The sequence below is a fragment of the Impatiens glandulifera genome, chromosome 1 (genome assembly GCF_907164915.1).
Source record: "Impatiens glandulifera chromosome 1, dImpGla2.1, whole genome shotgun sequence".
In the NCBI taxonomy this organism is placed as follows: domain Eukaryota; kingdom Viridiplantae; phylum Streptophyta; class Magnoliopsida; order Ericales; family Balsaminaceae; genus Impatiens; species Impatiens glandulifera.
Genome location: NC_061862.1, coordinates 129,233,285 through 129,252,493, shown reverse-complemented (window position 1 = coordinate 129,252,493; position 19,209 = coordinate 129,233,285). Strand labels below are relative to the sequence as shown.

At 31.8% G+C, this 19,209-nt stretch overlaps 2 non-coding genes across 2 annotated transcripts; both read right to left on the bottom strand.

Annotated features, from left to right (window-relative positions):
* Positions 1-11,618: 11,618 nt before the first annotated feature.
* On the bottom strand, positions 11,619-11,778 carry LOC124922955. Its single transcript, XR_007097999.1, has one exon. It is a non-coding gene; the product is annotated as a U1 spliceosomal RNA (small nuclear RNA).
* A 2,994-nt stretch (positions 11,779-14,772) lies between these two features.
* On the bottom strand, positions 14,773-14,934 carry LOC124922861. The gene has a single exon (XR_007097913.1). It is a non-coding gene; the product is annotated as a U1 spliceosomal RNA (small nuclear RNA).
* Between the last annotated feature and the right edge of the window lie 4,275 nt (positions 14,935-19,209).

Sequence of the window (19,209 nt, the reverse complement as noted above, 5' to 3'; positions counted from 1 at the left end):
CTAATTTATACATTGAGTTCCAAAAATCGGTCTAATGACCCTCATTAGATCCAAGTCTTATGAAATATTGTTTTAATACACCTTATCAAAACTCATAAGTCATTTCATCATCAAAATCTCAGTGGTTAAATTATTTCAACACTTAGTCAAAATAATTTGGCCCAACAAAAATCTTTCTAAAAGAAACAAAGTATGGCTTCTATAAATCTAATTATAACATTCCTTATCTTTAATTAGTAGTCCAGAGGTCCTAAATGAGGATATATACTTTAAATAATTGTACAAAATCATTTAAATGAGGTATGTACCTGTTGCGTTGAGATTTAGATTTAACAAAATCTGAAAATATCAGAAAAAGATATTAGAGAGTATAATCAAACAAGATATTAACAAAAACATTTGCTTTGAGAAACATCTCAGAGATTCTTGTCAATCTTGGCTTAGTAGGGTTTGAGAGGTTCAATCTTGAGTGTGGGTTCGGACTTAGGCATAGGTTTGTAACGGTCTTAGGCTATGTGGGGGTTTGATTTTAGGCTAGGTCTAGGGCTTGGTTTTGTTGGTCCTAGGCTAAGATGAGGCTAGGCTTAATTGTTGGTCCTAGGCTAAGATGAGGCTAGGCTTAATTGTTGGTCCTAGGCTAAGATGAGGCTAGGCTTAATTGTTGGTCCTAGGTTAGGTGTCAAGAGGTTAGGTGTCAAGGTCAATCCTATGTCAAGTGGAAAGGTCAGTCCTAGGTTAATTTGGTCTAGGTTAGTTTTGTCGGTCCTAAGCTCACGGTCCTGGGCAGTTTCCCTCGATCCTGGGTCAATTTCCTCGGTCCTAAGGCAAAATTCAAGGACCGGGTGTTCTTGTTTTGGTCCGAAACTTTAGAAGGCCATAACTTTTGATTAATGTCCAAATCACAATCCGTAAGTTGCATTAGGTTCATATGATCATGAAGAACACAAAAGCCCTAACATAAATCACGATTTTGAAGATCATAAGAGGATCAATTTCAAAACACTATTTCTAGTTCAAATTTTGGGGTCTTTTAAATTAGGCCATTTCAAGGCCTAATTTTTGTTCCATTAATTTTGAAATGATGAATATAGTTAGTTCATACTAAAACAAGAATATCATTACATCATTAAAATGGTTTTTGAAGATTGAATCAAAATCTAACTTTTTTTCAAAAACCAAATTTGATCAAACATGTTCAAAAGGGTAAAACATTCTCTTGGAATTCATCCCTACATGTTAAGAATCATGTATAGCTACTAATTGAATCAACAAATCCAACTTAGAAGCAAGAACACGAAATTTCAAAAATCCAATTTTTTTAAACTTTTTTTCAAAATTTTAATTTGATCAAACATGATCAAAACATGATTATAGTTACATAGAAATCATCACAACATGTTTATAAACTTGTAATACAACTAATTGAACCAACAAAATCAGATTAAAAGCAAGAACGCATAATTTTCAAAATCCAAAATTTCAAGCTTTTTTCTCAAATTTTAGTTTGATCAAAACTTGATTACAGTTGTATGGAAGTCATTCAAACATGTATACAAACATGTATATCAACTTCTTGAACCAAAAAAATCGAGTTTAACCCAAGAACATAGGATTTCAAAAAAAATCTAGTTTTCAAACTAATTTTCTGAAATTTTTGATTCATGGAGATTCGATCTATCTTCTTTCAACATAAAGCATATATATGATATATAGAACTATTCTTAGCAAAGAAATTTCATAATCAACGTTCATAACAAGATCAAACCGATCAAACAATAAAATTTGAAAACATTCAAAATTTTCAATTACAAATTGAAAATTAAAAGCTTCTGGAATCATACCAATAGCTGGAAAACATTCCTGGGCAGTGTTGGAAGTGATCCAGAAGCCTGGATCGAAGCTTGGCTCACCAGAGAAAGTTTTGTAGAAAACTGTTCTTGGCCGGAAATTGCAGGTCTTCGATCGGGGCAATTTGATGTGTAATTTGCAGTTATTGTTTAATGAATTGGTATTAGGATGGTAGGGGAGTATTTATAGGGTGGATAAGTCGGCTGTAAAAAGCCAATTCGACTTGATTTTGATTATCAGCGTTCTTATCCTTAAATCGTGGTAGTCTTATCCCGAGGAAGATAAGGTTTCTAGATAATGGGAAATGTAGGTGCTGACAAGGGGATCATGTGGGCGAAAAAATCAACGGATTTGATCGCATATGGACGAAGCTAGAGCTTCTGGAAGAAACGCGCTGGCGAGGTCGCGATTCCGGAGACCCTTGCATTCCAACGAAGAAGACGTCTGAAACGACATGACGATGTCGTTTCGCCTAACGTCGTCTGCGTTCCGTCCGCGGTCAGCGGTATTGACTAACGCGGGGTTAGACCATCCCGTTAGTTGATCTGGTGCGGGCGCGCACGCGTGGTTCCGCTACAGCTGAGTTTCTGACGTGCTCTGGGCTGTCGAATTAGATCTGGACGCTCATCTGATGGTCCAGGATCCTGTTGTAAAGTTTAAACATAAAATCAGCCACATAGGATTATGCAATTATAATTTTTTTTTAAAAGGTTATTTAAAATCGAATTTAATTCCTTTTAAATCCATTTTTTCACAAAAAAAAATATTTCTAGATTCATAATAACAATTATGATCATGTTTTATTTTTTGGAGAATTTGGGGGTATTTTATTTAATTGGTTTAAGTCATGAATTAAACATAAATCATTAATAAATCCTAATTAAATATTTTTAACCCCTTGGTCTAATTTGGGTAAAATATATACAAATATTTTATCCTCAAATTATTTTGGAATTTTGGAAAGTTTCTTTAATTAAGGTTTAATTATCACAATATTAATCCTTAATTAGGTTTTAAATCCTTCTTTCAAGTTATTTTGAATATAAAAATCCAAAATATTATTTTAATATTATTAAACATAATAATATTATTTTTTAAATAGGGTAAGTTGAATTTTCATGCTTACAATAGGAAAAATATACAACCGCGACTTAAGACTTGGGATAAACATTATGTTGTTATAAGTGCTATGCTTGGTACAAGTGGATTTGGATGGGATTGGGATAAAAAAAGTGGTGAAAGTGGATAGTGAAAAAAGTTTGGACAACTTATGTCAAGATATGTTAGTTTATGTTGCTTGAATTATTATTTTAAGATAACGCTTTTAATATATATATATATATATATATATATATATATATAGTTGCGAGGCACACCTAGATGCGAGTCATTATAGAAGTAATTTGTTGAGAATTGAGAAGATTTTTCAATTATTTGTGGACAAGATAAAGTTAATAGAAGTAAAGTTGAAACGACTGATGACGGCGCAAGAGATATCTTTGAAGATATAAAGAGTTGTTCAAAATTAAATAAAGAATCAACTAGTGTAGAACGACCTTCTAAGAGAACTCGTCATAATGATATGGCCACTGCAATATCTAAGATGGATTACGTGGTTGGTAAGACTTACAATGTTGACAAGACAAGTGCTCAACATGTTTTTGATGAACTATCAAAAATTTCAAACTTAGAAGACACAATTTCTACAAGTTGTTCGATGTACTCACAACAAACGAGAGAAAGTACAAAGTGTTTATAAAAAATCCTAAGCATATGAGGCGTGCATGAATTTTGTTACAAATAAAGAAGTGGTCATCAAGATATGAGATTTTCAATTTCTTATTTTGTGGGCTTTTACATATTTCCTTTGTTATTAAGATTGTTTTTACCTCATATATGAGTAGGGAGATAATTGAAACTTATTGCATACAAAATTATAAACTTTTCTCTGTTACTTTAATCTTCTATCAAAATATTATTATAACGTGTTTGATGTTATGCTATTTTTTAGTAAAAAAATTGTCTTGCTGAAAAATTGTTTGAATAAGTTGTTTTCTTGTTAGAATTTTTGTTTAAAATTATTGATATAAAGTTACTTTTAATTATTTGTCAAAATTATGTTCATAAAATAATTTCTTTCAAACACAAGAATTGGATTTGAATTACAATTCTATAATTTTCCCAAACATAGGAATTGAATTGTAATTCAATGTCAATTCTCATTTAATTGTAATTAGAATTCCAATGCCATTTTTTATTAAATTGGAATTAAAATTTCAATGCCAATTTCACTCATCCAAACATACCCTAAGGGTGTGTTTGGTGAGGAGGAATTGAAATTGAAATTGAAGGGGTCAATTCCAATTCTGATATTTGTTTAAAGACTTAAATATAGGAATTGGATTTAAAATTTAAATTTCAATAAAATTATAAACAATGTATTTATTACCTTTTGAATTCTGGTCAAATTATTTATGAATTCAAATTCCAATCAAACAAACCATATCCATTTTTCACATAACTCATTTTCCCTTCACCTCTCTCTTCCGCCCCATTTTTTCTTCACCTCCCTCCCTCCCCATTTTCCATCCTTCCTTCTCTTCTCTTCTCTTCTCTTCTCTAAAAATCTCTCACTAGCGACAGTTAGAAAAAGTAAGTAAGCAAGAACTTGCTGTAGATTAAGAATTTATTTGTGTGTTATTACAATTACAAGAATATGAATTTATACAAAAATAAGGGAAACTAAAAGGTTAGAATGTGTAAAGGTTTTAAATACACTTAGTAGATGGAATATGAAAACCAAGAGACTAAGTGAGTTTCTCTTTAATTGTAGAGTCTTTAATACCTTCCCTCAAACGAAACGGGGAGGCACACACCGTGAGTTTGTTACGCAATAAAGCAAATCGGTTTGACGTAAGTCCTTTGGTGAGGATGTCGGCAATTTGATCATCAGTAGGTATGTATCGGATGTAAAGAGCTTTCTGAGCAACACGTTCGCGAACAAAGTGAAAATCAATCTCTATATGTTTCGTACGAGCATGAAAAGCTGGATTGGCCGATAGAAATGCAGCACCAATGTTGTCACACTATAGAGTGGGAGGTTGAAGTGGGGAGATGCAAAGTTCACGTAGCAAGGATTGGAGCCAGATGAGTTCAGCAGTGGCATGAGCTAGAGCTCGATACTCAGACTCGGTACTAGACCGAGCAACAACTTGTTGTTTCTTTGAATTCCAAGAGATAAGATTGTCACCAAGAAATATGCAGTAGCCAGTTGTGGAGCGACGATCGTCCGGACAACCAGCCCAGTCGGAGTCAGAAAAGGCAGATATATCGAGAGAAGATGATGGACGAATGAGAAGTCCATGATGAGGAGTATGACGAAGGTAGCAGAGTATTCTTTTTACTGCAGACCAATGAGTGGTGGTAGGAGACTGCATGAATTGGCATGCACGATTGACAGCAAATGCTAGTTCAGGTCAAGTATGCGTCAAATATTGGAGAGCTCCAACAATGCTGCGATACAAAAATGGTTCAAGAAGAGTATCACCATCATGGCGAGATAAAGATGACCCAGAAGAGATTGGAGTATTAAGAGGTTTTGAGTCACTCATATTGGCTCGGATAAGAATGTCATTGATATATTTTGATTGAGAGAGAAAAATGTCGGAGGTAGATCAATGAGCTTCAATCCCAAGAAAATAGTGTAGTGGACCTAAATCTTTAAGAGAGAAAATGTGGTTAAGTTGAGAGATGATTGAGGAGATGTGAGAGGAAGAGTTACTAGTGAATATAATATCATCCACGTAGACAAGAAATAACGATGTAATTTGTGGAGAATGGTACATGAATAAAGAAGAATCATTTTTGGATTCTTGAAAACCAATGGAAAGAAGAGCAGATTTCAAGGTAGTATACCATTCACGGGGAGCTTGTTTGAGTCCATAGAGTGCTTTGTGAAGTTTGCACACATGATTAGGATAATCAGGATGAGTGAACTCAGGCGGTTGAGACATAAAAACTTCCTCGTGTAAAGTTCCATGTAGAAAAGCATTACTAACATCGAGTTGATGAATAGGCCATTGCCGAGTGACAACAAGTGAGAGGATGGTTCGGATGGTCTAATGTTTGACAACTGGGCTGAATGTTTCAAGATAGTCAATGCCTTCTTGTTGATGAAATCTCTTTGCAACTAAACGAGCCTCATGACGTTCAATGGAACCATCAGCTCTTTGTTTGATTTTGAAAACCCATTTGCAACCCACGATATTCTGCGAGGATCGAGGAACAAGAGACCACGTCTTGTTTTGAATTAGAGCATTAAACTCATTTGCCATGGCAGAACGCCATTTTGTATCTTTATTGGCGGTGGAGAAACATGTGGGTGGAGAGGTAGAGATGGTGGCAATGTTAGCATTGTGAAGGGTACGAGTTTTGGCATGTGTGATCATATGATGAGAGGAACATTCAGGAGCATGTATAGAGGTGGTAAGTCCACGTGTGGGAGTAGGAGGGTTGATTGAAGATGAATTGGTTGATGATGATGGTTGATAGGAGTTTGATGTTGGCGAGTTGATTGGTGAAAATGGATGGTTGGAGTTTGATGATGATGATGAGTGTTCGGATGTTGGAGAAGATGGTACTACAGGGATTTGTGATGTTAAAATTGGGGAGATTGGTGGTGATGAACGTGGCAGAAAAGGAAAGTGTGATATTGGAGAGACTGCTGGTGTAGAAAGATTGGTAGATTTTGATAATGTACTTTTAAATGGAAATGTTTGTTCATCAAAAGTGACGTGACGAGAGATATATATTCTTCCGGAAGGAATGTGTAGACAACGATAGCCTTTGTGATTTGGACTATAGCCAAGAAAAATACATTTTAGAGTTCGAAAATCAATTTTGTGAGAGTTATATGATCGAGTGAGCGGAAAGCAAGAACATCCAAAAGTTTTAAGGAATATATAATTAGGAGGACGATTAAAAAGAATTTCAAAGGGGGATTGACGAGGCTTACCATTTGAAGGAAGACGATTAATGAGATATGTACTTGTTAGAAACGCATCATCCCAATAAGATAGGGGCATAGAAGCATGAGCAAGAAGAGTGAGGCTCATTTCTGTAAGATGGCGAATTTTGCGTTCAGCAATACCATTTTGTTCACTTGTATGAGGGCATGATAGACGGTGTTGGATGCCATGAGTTTCAAGATAAAATTTCAGACTCATATATTCGCCTCCCCAATCAGATTGTAGAATTTTGATAGATGTGTTGAATTGATTTTCAACAAGTGTCTTAAATTTAATAAAAGTTGGCAAGATATCAGATTTTCTATAGATAGGATATGGCCAAGTAAAGCGGTTGTAGTCATCAATAAAATGGACAAAATATCGAAAACCGTTAGTAGAGAAAAGAGGAGCAGGACCCCAAACGTCAGAATGTATTAATTCTAATGGAGACTTACAACGAGATTGAGAAATAAGAAAAGGAATTTTGTGTGCTTTTCCATATTGACAAGATTCACAAAAACTTAATTTCTTGTTGCCAATAATAGGTAAATGAAAAGAAGACATAATAAAAGTTGATGTTGATAATGAAGGGTGTCCAAGACGATGATGCCAAGAGTTGGCAGATGACCGAGTTCCAATAAGAGCTTGATGAGTGGGCGGAGGGTTGATGATTGAGTTTAGGCGATATAGCCCATTTTTAAGTGTGTCGCGAAGGAGTTCCCTCTTCGTGACCTGATCCTTGACAATACAATAATTTGGATGAAATTCAAAAAATATATTATTATCGGCAGAAAATTTGGAAACGCTTAGAGGATTTTTGGTTATTAATGGGACATGCAATATATTACGTAGATGAAGGTTTTTATTGGAACACGGAATGAATGATTGCCCAATATTAGAAATAGGAAGAGGGTTACCGTCTCCCATTTTAATAGTTTCTATACCATTATATGGAGTTGAGATGCTAAGATTGTCAAGGTTCGTCGTGAGATGGTCAGTAGCACCAGAGTCGGGATTCCAAGCCGAGTCATAAACAGAAGAAGGTGTAGCCATCATAGCAGAGTGTGTCGTTGAATTTTGATTCTGACGACGTTGGCAAGTTTCAATCGAATGATCTGTAAAGTTGCAAATATTACAAAACAGACCCGATCGACAAACATTAGCCGCATGAACAAAACGACCACACAATTGACATTGTATTTTATTTCTATTGGGCCCACGAGGCCCACGACCCAAAATAGAAGGCCCATTAGTAGAAGGACCTCCTAACCCGATAGTAGAAGCCCGGTCGGAGTGTGAAAATTTAGATGAATTTGAAGGACCATTTATTTGATATCCATTAGAATTCTGGGAGCTCAATCTATTGACAGTTTCATTTTCTGCACTATAATCACTCGGAGAGGAGACCGAACGTCGCGATCGTTGGAAGTGGGATGGTTTTGAAATTCCTCTCGATCCAAATGCAAGATTAGCAGTTGAAGAGTTAGAGTGGAGTGATTCAAGACGAATCTCATGTGTAAGAAGCATTCATTGGAGGTCTTCGATGGCGATGGGGTCTGTGCGAGTGGTTACCGCTACAGTGAGAGATTCGTATTCAGGACCGAGTCCTCCCAAAGCATAAAGGATGAAATTTTGTTGAGATATGTTTTTCCCAGCACCAACGAGACTATCGATGATTGATTTTATTTTCTGTAAATATTCGACCATCGGGAGTGAGCCCTTCTTTACCGTCTGAAGTTGAAGACGAAGCTGCATTAGACGGGCTTGAGATTGAGAGGCGAATGTGCGTTCTAAAGCAGACTAAAGGGCTTTAGATGTAGTGCGTGATTCACCAACCACTTGGGCTAGGGTGGATTCTGAAAGGGTGGAGAGAAGCCATGAAAGGATTCTCTGATCTTGCTCCTCCCAGATGGTAAAAGCAGGATTTGGAGTGAGGACACTAGATCCGTCAAAAGCATCGACTTGGAGAAAAGCTTCAGGGGCAGAATTAGTTCCAGTAACAAATGGATAGAGACCATAACCTTTAAGGGTAGGTAAGATTTGAGATTTCCAAATAAGAAAGTTTTTGTGATCGAGTTTAATGGATGTGAGATTGTGGAAGAGATGAGTGGTTGAAGCGGAAGAAGATGAAGAAGAGGCCATGGATACAGAGGTTTGTTAAAACTGAATAATGGCTCTGATACCAAGTTAGAAAAGGTAAGTAAGCAAGAACTTGATGTAGATTAAGAATTTATTTCTGTGTGTTATTACAATTACAAGAATATGAATTTATACAAAAATAAGGGAAACTAAAAGGTTATAATTTGTAAATGTTTTAAATACACTTAGTAGATGGAATATGAAAACCAAGAGACTAAGTGAGTTTCTCTTTAATTGTAGAGTCTTTAATAGCGACGATCTCTCACTAGTTTTAACATCAAGTATCTTTCGTATATCTTTTCAACGCCCATTGAAAACACTTTTTTTTCTAGATCTGTATGCGTTTAGATATTTCATTCGTTGAGTTTTATTCAATTATTAATATTATTCTTTCATCAATACACAAATCATATGATAATTCGAAGTGGTAAACCTGAATTGAGGATATGAACATGCAAATGGATCAGTAGTCAGCGAAAGATGCTGAACAGAAGAATAACGAATAACCGATAGAATTCCGATCAGATTTCCAAGGGAGCTGTTGATTACTGTAAATCCCATCTCCACGGAAAGTTTTCTTATTTATGTACAAATTCAAATATTTATCTAGAAACTAATGAGTGATTCAAATATTTATTTAGAAACTAATGAGAACATTTGTGTACTTTTTCTTAGTGAAATTCTACTACCTTTTTCACTTCACGACAAAGTTTTATTTCGTTTGAGTCCGGGTAAACATTATGCAATTATTTCTTTACCTTGTTAATTGAGTGAGTCGTGCAGTATTTGCAAAAGATATTATAGTAACTGAGAAAAAGATATTTGATTCTAATGATAGGATTCTGGTATTTTTTGCAATAGAGTTTTCTTATTCACGTCCTCAATTTTAAAAATAAACTTATTTTATTTAGTATGACTGATTTGATTTTATTATTACCCAAACACAAAATGAAAGAACCTTAAACATAGTTTTGTTGAAAACATAATTTGTATAATAATAAAGAATAAAAAAAATTTAGTATCACTAAGATCTGTTTTTTAATTTTTTTAGAATTTTAAACAAATATTTTTATTTAAAATATTTTATTGATAAACCGGTTGATAAAAAAGAGTAGACATTAGTATCCAAAAATGTCAAAATTAATTTTAAAGGAATATTACTTTAAAATATATATGATCTTGCAATTTTTAACAGATATGATGTATATGTTATCTTTCTAAAACTTTATTTTATTCTGATGAGTAAACATACTATTTTTAAAGTAAAATATGTACAGATTTGAAAAGAGTCTAGTTGTTATAAACAAATTATGTTCCATTATTAATATTAAAAAATTTAATATCGGTTTTATAATATGTTATAACGATTGTAATAAGAGTCAAGCAAACTTATATTATTTTGTAAATGTCTAATACTTGCTTCGATTAAAATTATCAACCAAAAGTTAGCATGTACAATTAATATAAAAAATCTTTTTAGTAAGACATGCATGAATTAATTCAAAATATTTACTTATTTTTTTTTTAATTTATATACCACTCACCATAACTAGCAAACGGGGAATATCTTCCTAAGATTACCATAACTTATATTTATATTTTTCTTCTTTTCAAATGTTTTATATTAGAAAGTAATAAAGAGTCAATTGTAAACATTTTCTTTACCAAATGGCCATAAGTGGCAAGGGATGAAAATATATATTATATTAGTTAAAACATTATATATTGTTCTTGTTATTTTAAGTCAGGGTTGTTTATCATAATGTGGAATTATTTTAATAAGTAAAAAGTTCCCTTCTAAATTAATATTATTTTATTTTCACAATCAAAATATGACATACTTTATATTTTCACGGTCAAGATGTAACATATACTTCCTTGATGTTGTAATTGATAATTAAGGATCCATGATCTCAACTAATTATTAAATGTATCTATTGAGATATGCATTTTTTTTTTTAAATATGTAATAAAATTAACCTAGTTAATTATCTTTATGCACTAACCATAACAATGAGGGAAATTTGACAAAATGACCCTAAAAATGTCATTAAATGTGCTGGTTTAATTGCGTAAATGACTATTTCAAAATATTCTAATGAAATTATCCGTCGTGTAATGCGAAAGACAGGATCGTTTCGCGAAAAAAAACCTATAAAAATTTCAGAATGATCATGTCATTCGCGTTACGCGACGGGGGTAATTTCACAGGCTTTCTCTTTGCGTTACGATTGTGCATTCGTGTGACGATCGTGCCCTTCGCATTACGTGACGGAATGTAATTTTACAGGTTTTCTTGTAGTGTGACGATCCTGCCCTTCTCCCTTCGCGTAAGGAAATAACTTCGTCAAAATATTTTGAATGGATCATTTGCGCAATTAAATTTATACTACCTTTTAGGTTGTTTCATCAACTTAATCTATATTTTAAACTTATTTAGCTTCTATAAATGTTATTAATAAATAGTTATGAAAATGTTTATATTTAGTTTAATATAAAATGTTTGTGTGTTTTATTTAATTTATAAATTAAAAAAATATAACTTATCAATTTTTGTGATATTTGAAAATCATACAATTAAACCAAGCAAAAAAAATAACTAAACCTTTGGGCTTAGATAATCGGTAAGGGCCGCGCGAACGCAGGCCCCTCAGAAACAAATTATGACGTAGATTCAACCACAATGGGCTGATCTTAAGTAAGCACCCTTTCTAAGTGCAATGAAAGTCACTGACCTAGGCCATGGACCTTCTTGATCGCCCAAAGACCCTGTCCAGGTAAGTAAGTGTTTCAGTAGCCAGGCCCATCTTTTTATATGACGGTGGATTAAAAATCAATTATTATATCTCCCGATGTGGGAAGAAACACCCGTAACAATGCTTCTTATTTCTCACACCGCCATCATTAGATTTGAAGAAACTTTCGAGGAGAGAGTAATGGAGACAAACATTATTATCATCACATTTAGATGATAACACCTTGTTTCATTTGTCTTCTCTTAAGAAGTAATGGGTGTTTGTTATAAATGAACTTCAGCGATTCTGATTTTAAGTTCAGTTTTTGCGTTATTACCTGAATGAAATTAAGAATAGTTCTAATGTAAAAGTTCTTTGAATTTGCAGTCAACTAGATTGTTGTTGGATAATAAACTTATAGTAGGATTGTTTGATGTCATTCTTATGGACAATTGATTCCCCCCACAATGATGAAACTTCCGGACAAAACTGAAGTGATTCAAAAGAGGTTTAAGGTTTTGTGCAATTGAGAAAACAATAAAATAAAATAAAACAATAACAATGCATATATCCACTATGGTCTTTCATTCTATAGAATCCAATGGTTCAAGTAACTATAACTTACAATGTTAATGGGATTTCTGAATGAGTGAAAATATGATGCAATTGTGTGGTTTATGAATTTGTTTTACTGGGAAATTTGTGTTTGAAGAATCTCAACTCTTTAAATTACTTTTCTTACTCTCAAATCCTAAATGGAATAGAGAAGGAAAGAGAAAAGAAAAGGAAAACAAAAGCCCAATGTAGTAGACATGCACCCTTGAACTAGTGAAGTATCTATTTGAAATATACTGCAATTATCAGGTTATAAAACTAAATTTTAGTTGACAAAATTTGAAACTATTTGCAGTATTCCTGCCTTTTGTGAATACTGTCATCACAAAAGGAATCCTTTTCTTAGCCTGGAAGGTAGAAGCAATTGAGAGTTAGTCTTAAAACTTGTAGTTATGGATTGTGTCTCATATAGGACATGAGTTACTTCAAATGCCCACAATGCATGCAGTTAACTGTCACGTATCTTTGGACTTATAAGAAAGGCTGATAAGATGAGTACTGGACCATTTCTTGGTGAGGCGCATAGAAAATTATAGTCAGTTTATTAGCGTTGGTAAAGTTACATAACAAGTTCTTAGTTTGAATTTTCGCTTACAAGTTCTTGTTGTTGTTCATAAGAATTTAAAGTACAACACGTCAAAGGGGCTGCTTGCATATCAAATGGTTCCAAGGAACTTCAAATTTGCACTTAATTCTGGGTGAATAGATTAAAGGTTACTTATCATAAACTTTTTATTTATAATCTTTCAGATATCGTTGTGACAAATTCTTCCAAGTTTCCAAAGCTTATACACTTAATAGGCTTACTTGAAGAACTCTCCAGAAACCGAACTCAACTAGAGATAAACTTTTGAATCTAGAATTGTGTTTTGCTGTAAATTGTGTGAGAATGCAACTTAGTGATCTAATATTGTGTCAGTTACTCATCTGACTTAAATTTTCTCAATAAGAGATTGAGTTTGTTTGAATATGTTTTAATGGAACCAATTATATTTATTTTTCTATTATTTTTTTTCTTATTGGAATAATATAGATATTTGTTAAGGTTTTTGTTTTCCGAGTATTTTTTTGTTTTATTTTTATAATTTGTTTAGAGAAACATATTATAAATGGGAGATTAAGAGATAAAAAACTGTAATATATAACTAAATGCTGTTATTAGCAACAGATAAAAGGTATAACAAAAATAATTGTAATTTATTTTTACAAGCACAACAGATTAAAGGTCAGAGAAAACATAAAACTCTATAACAACAAAAGTTAGGATTTTTTAAACCAATTCCTGCTAATGACTTAAATAGTTTTGATAAATTTAATTGCTTCTACAAAGATTGTTGCGACATTAAAATATTGTATTTAAAATAAGATGAAGAGTAGGTAGGTAGGTGGTGTGGGTTTGATGTGAATTGTGAGAATTTATTTAATACATCATTCATCCTAATTTGTTTTTGAACGAATTATGAATTAGGGCAAGAAGAAGATTAAATAATGAATTGGGTAAAGAGTGATCGCCGCACAAAAATCACAATTTATAATTTTAAATTGTATATCGGCATGTTTGTGTTGGGGTTTAGTTAGTCAAATTGTATTATTTGAAGTTGTGTGTTTAAATTGAATTTACTAATTGGTTGTCTATGGTAAGAGTATTCCCAAAAGAGAAGTCTACAAGAAAAAGATTTTTTTACTGTTTAGTTTGTTTAGTGAGTATATACAAAACAAAAAAGAATTAATTATTTGTTCAATAAGCATAATTTCAGATCTTTCATGTGGTTTAAAAATTGCAATAATGGTTTATTTAAAAAAAAAATTGTACATAAAATTATAAATTAAAACTGATTGTAATTCATTTTTATATGAGTTGTTATTCTTCAAAATTAAACAAGATTAATAAATACTTAATTGACTTAATTACCTAGATATACTTATAACTCTTCTAGTTTCCCTCAGCCAATCCATGATGTGTGCCTTAGTCTAGCAAATGAAGGTAATTGGATCCTCTAGTTGCATTGAGAACCACCATTAAGTAAATACTAGATATTAAAGTTAAAAATTGCAATAAAAGTATAAAAAATATATTTCTAACTCATAAAATATACAAACTCATTATTATATTACTTCTAATCTAAATTGATTGAATAAAGAATAAATAGAAAATTACATTGATATAATTTTGTAATAATTTCCAGAATTAATATTTTTAATGAACCTCTATTATATTTTAGAAGGTTGAGTAAAAATTATTTAATTTCCTTTAAATGTAACAACATATTAAATTGTTATGAAAATTATTGTGTTTAATTTAATATATAAATTAAACATAAAAATGTATTGTTCAATAGGTAAAACTAATAAATTTTAGAAATATTTTAACATTATTAGAATAACACAAACAAAAACAAAAGAGAGAAACTTTAAGAACTTAAAGAATGGTAGGGGCCGCGCGAACGCAGGCCCCCTCAGCAACAAATTATGACGTAGATTCAACCACAATGGGCTGATCTTAAGTAAGCACCCTTTCTATGTGCAATGAAAGTCACTGACCTAGGCCATGAACCTTCTTGATCGCCCAAAGACCCCGTCCAGGTAAGTAAGTAATTCTCTAGCCAGGCCCATTAATTTATATTACGGTGCATTACGAACAGTTCTTTTATCTCTCGATGTGGGAACAAAATACCGTAATAATGCTTCTTGTTTCTCACATCTCCATCACGAGATTAGAAGAAGGGAGAAAAAGCTATGACGTTGCTGCTAGTTCTTCAATTTGGTGGTTCAGAAGCTTTTGAGGAGACAGAGATTATTGTCATTACGTCGGTAAAGATTTTTTACTTTCTTTGAGAAGATAACAAGATAAAGGGTTCTTTCACTTGTCTTTTTCTAATAAGTAAATTAAGATTAATTACTCTTTGAATTTGCAGTCAACAAGACTGTTGTTGGATAATAAACTTATAGTACTAGGATTGTTTGCTGAACGATTCTTATGGACAGTCAATTCCCCCACAAAGATGAAACTTCCGGAAAAACCTGAAGTGATTCAGAAAAGGTTTAAGGTTTTGTGCAATTGGGAATACAATAAAAGAATGAATATTAGATTTGCAGGAGGTTCAACCCACAATAACAATGCATATATCCACCTTGGTCTTTCATTCTATAGAATCCAATGGTTCAAGTAACTCTACCTTACAATGTTCATGGGATTTCTAAATGAGTGAAAATATGATGCAATTGTATGGTTTCTGTTTGCAGAATCTCAACTCTTTAAATTACTTTTCTTACTCTCAAATCCTAAATGGAATAGAGAAGGAAAGGGAAAAGAAAAGGGAGACAAAAGCCCAATGTAGTAGACATACACCCTAGAACTGGTGATGTATCTATTTGACAGATACTGCAATTATCAGGTACTAAAACTAAACTTTAGTTGAGGAAATTTGAAACTATTTGACTAAGTATTCCTGCATTTTGACTAAGTAACAATGCATATATCCACCTTGGTCTTTCATTCTATAGAATCCAATGGTTCTTGTAAGGTTCATGGGATTTCTTAATGAGTGAAAATATGATGCAATTGTATGGTTTCTGTTTGCAGAATTTTATGGCGTTGACATATAAAAGATGGTTCAGTATTATTTTTTAATAGATGTTTCACATATATTTTAATTAATATTTTGACTTTTAATGGATAATAAACTGTTTCCGAAATTTTTTAGAGAATAAAGTAGAAGCTGAAATAATTATGTTCAAAAGAGGGAAAAAAACAATCATATTTTGCTAAACTATTATTTTTGCCAATTTAAGATAAAGTGATAATTTACATTAAAAAAATGAGAAATTAAATTAAATTAATAGAACGATAAAACTAAAATTTTGAATAAAATGACAATATTTGTAATAATTTATTTCAATTATATCAAAAAAAAAATCTATAAAAAAATTATAATAAATATGAGATTTGATAACTTCACACAATATTAAAAAAATGGAATAAACGATAGAACAATTATAAAAAATTTCAAACTTATATATTCAATATATATATATAATGTCTAACAATTATTATACTATAAAATTGTGAAACACAATGGTAAAGTATGTAATAAAATTTAAATGATTATTAATTTTTTATAATTCACGTGTAAAGATGTAAATTAAAAAAATGGAACTTAAATGTGTTAATTTTTTAAATAACAAAATTTAATTAAGATAAAATTTATGTTTATTGTATTTGATTAAATATTTTTAAACTATTGAATATAGAAATCATTAATATATTATGAAGAGTGATAGGGGGAGGGAATTTGAGGGAGGAAATGGGGAGAGAATGATGTGTCACTACATCACTGGTTGGAAAAAGGATAAAAGGTGAGAAGAGAGAGGCATTTTGTTATTTTTTGGCTAATCAAATTGTGCCACATCATTCCTTCCATCAAATTCCCTTTCCCAATCATTTCTCATATATTATATATATAGTATGATTCAATTTTTTTTTATGAAAATTTTAATTTTTTTTAATTTTATGACTTAATTATTTTACTTATATATTTGTCCATTTGTCCGTTTGCATCGCACGAAAATCCTGCTATTTTTTATAAAAATGTTTAACAAAAAAAAAATAACCACCTAGAAACCACGTTAGAGGGATAAACAAACAAAATCAACCAAAAAAATCACAATTATTACCAATTTATCAATAAGGTAAACAAATTTAGTAAAGTTAGTAAAGAGATATTTGATTTAAATAATAACTTCCAAAAACAACTTAGATTTTTGAAAATTATCCGTATACGACAAAATAATTAAATGTTACATCATTAATAGAAAAATCAATCTCAATATTATCCGTATACGACAAAATAATTAAGAAGTCAATTTTATCCCGATTAATGAAAAAATAATTAAGAAGTAATTTTTATCCTGATAAACAACAAAATCTCCGCATTCCTCGGAACTAATAATATCTTCTAAAGGGATAGGAGTTTCTTTTCACTTGTTATTTAGAGTCTTCTAATGAATAAACAAATAAATATTTTAATCAAATTATGAACAAGCCTTATTTTGATTTTGATGAAAATAAAAGATATGGTTAAACTTTACACAAGAATAATTTGTGAGAATTAAATAATTACTTTTAAAAGATATAACTTTAATAAATATATAATATTATTATACAAAATTCATAATATACTTGAATCAGCTAGTTAGATGTCTAACACTAAAATAACACTAAAATGACAGTTATATATATATATATATATATATATATATATATATATATATATATATATATATATATATATATATAATTAATGATGCTTAATTTTTAAAGTGTCCGGATTGTCGGGTCGAGAACTGTGGTTAATCTAGATATATATGTTAGAGTAATGGATACTTGTGGTTAATCTAGATATATATGTTAGAGTAAATGGATACTTAGGTCGGATTGTGGGTTGACCTGCCCATAAACTTAAAATGGTTAAAAATAAAATTAAAACTTTTATTTGTATATTTCGAACTTGCAACCTAATAATGTAAATACAACATTTTTACCAACTAGGCTAATAACATATTATATTTTAAATTCAACACCAAATTAGATGACCGCGGGACATTTTAACAATATAAGTTCAAATTTTTAACTATACTAATATATATATATATATATAATGATGCTTAATTTTTAAAGTGTCCAGATTGTCGAGTCGAGATTTGTGGTTAATTTGGATATATATGTGAGAGTAAATAGATACTTGGGTTGGATTGTGGGTTGAACCACCCATAAACTTAAAACGGTTAAAAAAATGAAAAATGCTATGTATGTTTTGAACTTGCAACCTAACAAAATAAGTACAACCCTTTAACCAACTAGGCTAACATTTGTGATTGTGATTGATTGGGGAATGTGCATGAAATTTGTGAGAATTTGTGGTCGATGGGATGACATTTGTGAGCCTCTACATAAATGCGTGTGTGAAGGGAGGTAATCTATATATAAATAATTAAGAGTGATATCTACCGAGTTTCTACACATTTTATATGAATTTCTCATCAAATTCTCATGGTACAATTGTCTCCCTTTCTCATTGGGTCTTTCTTAAATTAATTATCCTTTCTCCTTAGGTATAGGAAGTACCAAAAGAGGAGGATGGCGACGACAACGGAAGAGAGACCCAAATGAAAAGATTCGATCTTGTTTTGAAGAAAAATGGGAAGCGAAGGAAAACGAGAATTTGAAATCAAGAGGAAGCCAATAATTCTTTGCCTCCGTTGATTTAGAAAAGTGTTTTTAAAAATTAAAAATTAGTTTTCTATTTTTACACATTTTATATGAATTTCTCATCAAATTCTCACGGTATTTACCAAATTCTCGCGTACAATCATCTCTCATTTTTTTAGGTCTAGGTTTTTTTAAATCGATTATCCTTTCTCCTTAAGTAATAGGTAGCACGAGAAGAGGAGATGTGACGGAGGAGGGAGACGACAACGCAACAGAGGAGGGCGACAACGACGCAACAGAGGAGGGCGACGACTAAGCAAGAGAGACCTAGAGAAAAAGATTCGATCTTGATTCGAAAAAAATGGGAAGCGAAGGAAGACGAGGATTCGAAATCTAGAGGAAGCCCAGTATTCTATGCCTTTGTGAATTTAGAAAAAATATTAAAAATTAATTTAAATTTTTTAACACATTTTACATGAATTTCTCATCAAATTTTAACGGTATTTATCAAACTTTTGCGGTACAAACGTCTCTCTTTTCTCCTTAGCCCTAGGTTTTTTTTTAAATTGACTCTCCTTTTTCCTTTGTTATAGGTATCACAAAAAGAGGAGGCGGACGACGAAAATGACGCGACGGAGGAGGCGACAACGACGCAAGA